Genomic DNA, 6,828 nt, shown 5'->3' with positions numbered 1-6,828 from the left:
TCCTGGCCCCTTCTCCTTCCTGGTGACCTTTGAGCTTCCAGGGAGCTCAGAGTGCATTGACAGCTATCTGTCCTTCTTAGCTTATGTGCAGGAAAGCTGGCCTCTGCCTGCTGCTGTGCAGGCTTTCAAGCACACAGAGTTTGAATGGTTTCAGGGTAGCTTTTCAAGACCCAAGTGCATGGAGAAGCAAGGCACTGGGGGTTACTGAACACACAGTTATGAAGAATAGTTTCCAGACATGGGAGAAGCTGAGAGCCCTGTTAGGAAAACCTTCTTCCACAGGCATCTTTGGGTGGCTGCTGCTACGAAGATGGGATACTGGATGACAAGGACTTTCGGCATGATCCAGGAGAGGCTTGGCATCAAGTTGTAACAGGACAGCACTCACCTGAGGCAAAATGATGGATTAAGATGACTGGATGAGGAGAATTGGTGTTCCGCTTTCCCTGCATAGACAGCAATCACTAAATTTAAAAAATTATGTAGGGCTGGACCCTGATTGCCCAATAAGCCATGCCCAGTGCCCCAACCCTCTGGTGTGACTAGTGAGAGTCACTGCCAGGAAACCACTGCCCAAATGGAGCCCTTGTGATTCTTGAACCACACAGAGTGATTGCAAAGTGATCCCCAGCTCCCAGTTTCTCCTTCTCCCAGTTTCACCCCAGGAGCCTGCACTGCAGGTGAACAGGTCTGCCCAGCACATCATATAGCTCAGCACCCTGGCAGCCAAAAATCAAATGCAGAGCTGGATACCTGCTCCCTATTGCATGAGGCTGGTATGTGGGGAAATTATCCTCATTTTTACAGCTACCCATTTGTGGAGCTACAGAGGCTATAATAAAAGGGGGCATTAGACTGGGGCCCACATCTAAAAATTGTAATTTTATGAAATTCTTAGCAAAAATTTTTACATGCCAAATGATGAAACTTCCAACATTATCTTGTATTAGTTAGGGAAGCCTAGGGAGAGAGGGATTCACACTGTGCAGATGTTCGCTCTACTCAGTTCATTATTTTCTGTTAGATACTGATGTGTGCAGAGTGGTAGCACTGGTTTTAAAATTATCCTGAAACTCATTTTCTTGAAATATATACAGAAAGTGTCGTCAGCCATATGGTGGGAGTGCATCCAGAAGGTGCTGTGGACATGCTGGGGGAAAACCACATGGCAAAGTTCATTCTACTGTGTGCTGGGGAAGCAGGAGGGTTTATAGCCTTCCCACCTCAGCTCCAAGCTGGTTTCTGACCTACGTTTCAAATGTTTCATCAGACTATTTCTCTTAGATCTGTTATCTGTTATTTGCTAGAGCAAATAGAACTCAGAGATGATTACGCAATGATTACGCAAAAAACCTGGATTGATTCTCTGGCTAATGATTATCCAAGATCTTTGGAGCACGGCTAAAGTTTAAACCTTGGGGGAGAGTGCAGGAGTTTGAGCAGACAGTGCTGGTACCAGCTGTGGGTCTCCCTAAGGCCTTGAATCCAGCCTCCCAAACAGCTGTGGGACATGGGATGGTGGCAGACACTGAGCTGCTGGGAGTAGCTGAGTGGCAGTGACATGGCATGATGCAGCAGGAGGGCACAAACACTAGGCTGGGTACCAGGGGCGGAGCTGGGATAGTGCAGGACAACCTCTATCCCAGCTGAGTGTTTTTTGCCACCATCTCTTGCCACTCACTCTAGTCAAGCTGGTGCCTTCCTTGCTTCCCTAGATTTCTTTCCCTTATATAAAGCTCTCGGGTCCCTCTGTAAGGCAGATTTATTCCATTACTATTATTATAATAATTATTATTATTCCCTAAGTATTACCACTTAGTTCTTTCTTGAAAATAAGACTAAAAGCAGAGCTTCCAACTGGAAGGAATGATATACTTAGAGGATCAGCTTTAAAATGGAGCCAAATTGCATCTCCCAGGTGATGTGTCTCACCTGATCTATCACACACCTGTCAGCGGCACAGCTAGTACTGATGGGCAGATTTGCCCAGTGTGCCCTATTTTGTTATTTGGCATCCTGTGTTACACTCCTGTAACCAGCAAGCTTGATTTTTGCAATAGCAGAGAAGACAGGAAGCCTCTCAAACCCTTTTTGAATCAGAACTCCAGGAGAGGTACTGTCAAAATAATATATCTGTTAACAAAGAGTTTCCTTGTCATCCATCCTACCTTGGTTTTGTGGGAAAGAGGTGGGGGAGATGAAATACAGATCCATACAAATATTTGATTTTTCATAGTCCTGGTAACTTGGAACTCCCTATACTCTGCCTTACTGGAATAAAATATTTTTCCCTAACACCAACAAACCAAACCATATCAGTCAGGGTTCTGTGTGAGGTTTTCAGGTATCTCTTTAAGCAAGCAAGCAAATTATACTTAGTGTCAGATGGGTAAAGAAATGCTTCAAATACCCTTTGACAGGTGGTGCTAGTGGAATTGGTTAGTAGTTGAGCTTCTTGCATTTTGGATAAATGGCTGTCACCTGGGGCAGATGAAGTCCCTACTACAGCAGGTAAACAAGCTGGAACAGATTTCAAGGACGTGTCCTGAACAAGGAGCACAAGGGTCATTCTTGCACCCCTGTTCTTTGAATTAATGAGCATTTAAATATTTGATACCATGTGAAGCCAGTCCAAACAGAGTGACCTTACAGCGCTGGTGATGTTAGTTAGGATGCTCTTATCGAAGAAAGGGAAGATAGAATGGAACTGAACAAGGTCCTTCACATGAAAATTCCCCTTACAAGTTGAATGGAGTCAACTATTATTATAAACTCTGATAAATTACCTGGCTCACTCTGCTTGTATTACTTCAAAAATTAGTTCGAAATACTCATAAGACACTCAGGATAACCTTTTTTTCCTTTATTTTTGTTTTTGAAAGATAGGATTAAAATAAGAAAAAAAACCACACAAAAACAACAAAAACCCCCAACTTAGCTACCTTTAAATCCTCACCCTTTTCCATTGTGTTCTTCTCCTTTCAAATTCAAGAAAATTCCTGCAAACCAGTGTCAAATTAAAAGAAGATACAAGTACAATAACACAGTAACAGGAGCTGGGAAAGCAGCCACAGTAAAATTTGACTTGTAAATTAATCCAGGTCAGTATAGAAGTATAGCTGTCTGTTTAAGGATTAAGGAAGTCTTTTGAAGGAGATATTTAAATAAACATTCTGCTAGAAAATCATAGACTTTCAAGACACCCTCTAACACATTTACAAGAGGTATTTCAGTGTATCATTTACCAAAGATCTCATCCCTTTGTTGTGATCCCCTTTCTACAAATCACATTGATAACTTGTAGTGCAGTCCGGCATCCCACCATACTGGTTTTGGCTGGGATAGATTTAATGTTTTTTGCAGAGCTCCTGTGGTGCTGCTTTTCATTTACGCCCAGAACAGTGTTGCTAACACAGGGCTGTGTTAGTTATTGCTGAACAGCACTTGCAAAGTGTTGATGCCTTTATTGCTGCTCACATTGTCCTGTCAGCAAGGAGGATGGGGGTGGGCAAGGAAGGGACTGAGTCAGGACACTACATCCACAGTGCAAAATCCAAAGGGAAGGGCAGAACATGATGCTGTCCCAGGTGTCTTCACTTATTTCTCAGACATCTTATTCAGATTTTTCTCTGAGAAAGAGTATTCTGACCTATGACAAAAGAAGAAGAAGACTTATGGGATGGAGCACGAATGGAACAAAAACGTTCTTGATGTGATGTGGTCTGAAGAGCAATAAAATAATTTTAGGTAGAAAGCCTCCAAGCAAAGAAGTTCTGCTGTAAACACAAATTGAGGCTCTTTTACTGGATAGGCTGAAATTTGAGATTAGCAGAAAATGACAGTGTGACACAATATGCATCACAATATCGTGTGGAAGAAGAAGAGAAGCTGTTACTTTTTAAATTGTTCCTGGAAGAGAATGTGCTGAACATACTGCTCAGGCTGTTTACAAAATTATCTGCTATGTGTCAGGGAGAAATACTCTGTGAGGAATGTTTGCTGCACTGGAAGGAATTTGTACCACAAATAAATCAGCAGTTAGTACCACCAGGGTTCATTTCATAGCCTGCTTTGGAAGGCCCTGCCCCTCAGATAACCCCTCTTTGTTTCTTTCCCACGTCTACCTTTTCCTGCTGTGCTCTACAGCCAGATTAAAGGATCAACAGGAATTGAAATACTTCACAGTGCCACCCACTCATCCAGCAGACTGGGTGGTTTTTTGTTTAGAGGAGTTGGAGTTTGACAATATCTATCTAAGTGCATTAAGTTTGTCTGCAGAGCATTAGAAAAGAAATCCAGGCTTTCAAAGGGAAGGGAAAAGGAAATCTGCCTTCAGCATATATATATATATATTTGTTTGTTTGTTTGTTTACTTTGGTAACAGAATGATTTTTTGGGGTAATTTTTTTTTTTATTATGTCTGGCTCTGTCCACCACCACAGATAAGCTTCTGTATCTCAGCAGCAGAGGAATGGCTGACATTTGTCCTAGTGTCAGTGAAAAGAAAATAAAAGAATTGGTTTGCTATCTTTATTACCAACAGGCATAACACATTTCACGAAGCAGAACCATTAAATCTTTCCTTCATGGAACCACAGAATTGTTAGGGTTGTAAAGGATCTCTGGAGATCATCTACTCCAACCCCCCTGCCAAGGCAGAGTCACCTAGAGTAGGTTACACAAGAATGTGTCCAAGTGGGTTTTGAACACCTCCAGAGAGGACAGACTCCATGACTTCCCTGGGCACCTATTCCAGTGCTCTGCCACCCTAAACGGAATGAGGTTCCTCCTCATATTGAGGTGAAATGTCTTGAGTGTTAGTTTATGGTCATTACTCCTTGCCCTGTGTCTGGGTACTGAAAAGAGTCTGGCACCATCCTCTTGACATCTGTCTTTAAGATATTTATATGGATTAATGAGATTCCCTCTCAGTCTTCTCTAGACTAAACAGGCCCAGCTCTTGCAGTCTCTCCTCATAAGAGAGGTGCTCCAGACCCCACATCATCTTTGTGACCCTCACTTTCTGACCCTGTCCAGTAGCTCCTTGTCTCTCTTGTACTTGAGGAGCCCAGAACTGGACACAGCACTCCAGGTGTGGCCTCACTAGGGCCGACTAGAGGGGGAAGATCATCTCCCTCAACCTGCTGGCCACACTCTTCCCGGTGTGGATTCCATTGGCCTTCCTTCTGTGCAGGAAAGCTCCTGCCCTACTGCCTCGGAACCAAAACCAAACCAACAAAAACAACAAAAAGAAGTGTTTTTCCTAGAGCGGGAGGAAAAGCCCGCGGGGCGTGAGGCCAGCAGGTGGCAGCCCGTGACCGCTGTCCTCCGCCTGCCGGGGAGGCGCGGCCGGGCTGACGCGCCATTCCAGGCGTGGCCTCCTCCGGGCGGAGCGGGGCTTGCCCGGCGGAGCGGGCGGCGGTGGCGACCTCGCTGCCGGGGACGGGCGGCGGAGCGGCCGCAGAAATGCCCTCGCACCGCACGCCGATCTCGGTGAGACCGCTCCAGCCTCGTTGCAGCTGAAAGGTTTTTGGTTCGGCTACAAACACATCGTTAGTGGCATCGAAATGTAACCAGGTGGGCCCAGTAAAGCCCATGGGAACAAAGGACAAGGTCCTGGACTGCAATACAGCCTCTCTCTTTTAGTGCTTCCTTTCATGTAGGTAACAAATCCCCTCTAAATAATAATGGCTTTTCCCAGCTTTGTCATTGATCTCTTAAATGAGATGTTCTCTGGCAACATACCAACACATTCCTGTTCTCAAAAGATGAATCCCTTCGGACTCTTTACAGAATTTTTCTTTCAGAAAATGCTGTATTGAAAAGAGAAACAATACACAACCTGATTAATAAAACTACGGCTAACAAACAGTGCCCGAGGGATCAGCACTCTAATCATCAAGTAATGCCAGAGCAACGTCTCCATCCCCATTTCCATTACTCTTTTTCTTCTCAGCTTTGCATAGTTTTAACCTGAGATAGCTCTACCCATGTGCTGGGCTTATACAGGTGATGAGTCAAGCTACAGGAGGAGACAAAAAAGCATCCCAGCACCGCAGTTCAGTGTGTGGTTGTTTCTGTATGGCTGTCACTCTAAGTCAAAAGGAACATCCTATCAATGACATCTTTAGAAAGGGATTTATTATGGATGTTGGTTTGTTTTTTTTTTTATCAGCAAAAATTAGGAAGCGGTTGATAAAAAATATTGCACAACACAGCACAGGATATCTCCTAGGAAAAAGAAAAATCTCATGTGCTTTGCAATAGGGTGTGTTTTCCACCCCTTTTCTCTGTCCATGCTTTATAGTTTTTCCACAGAGAGCAGTTTTTCTTTTATCAGTGCTTCTTTCTTTTTCCACCTCACTATTCTGGAAGATTTGTAAGAGGCAACTAAACTTGACCTAGGATCAAGACTAGACCCTTTTTTCAGTGAAGGCACTGTTGTGTTTGCTTCATCAGGGTTCTCTTGGTAATTTCCTCGACATCTAGGCAGGGACACCATGAGAGGGTCCAGATTTTTCTTTTTCTTTTGAACAGAGCTCAGCCTGGCATTAGAGGCAAGTGTCATTCTAATGGGAGTTTCTGTAAATCACATCAGTCATATAGGGGAATATACGTAATTACAAGATGAGGTATAAATTAGTCATCCTGTCATAACTGAGTAGTCTGGCAAACAGCAAGGCTGACATAGTCCTAGTAATTTGCTTTTAATGGGTACAAGTACAAGCAATTTAGTTTTTGATAACTCTGGTTAAAGTTGGAGTTTAGACGGCAGATGACTAACCACAAAAGCAGCAGGATGTCTGTAGGAATGCAAAGAGAATGGTG

This window comes from Chamaea fasciata, unplaced genomic scaffold (assembly GCF_029207755.1).
Source record: "Chamaea fasciata isolate MVZ Bird 193981 ecotype frontalis unplaced genomic scaffold, bChaFas1.0.hap1 SCAF_1, whole genome shotgun sequence".
Classification (NCBI taxonomy): domain Eukaryota; kingdom Metazoa; phylum Chordata; class Aves; order Passeriformes; family Sylviidae; genus Chamaea; species Chamaea fasciata.
This window is presented reverse-complemented; position numbering follows the sequence as displayed.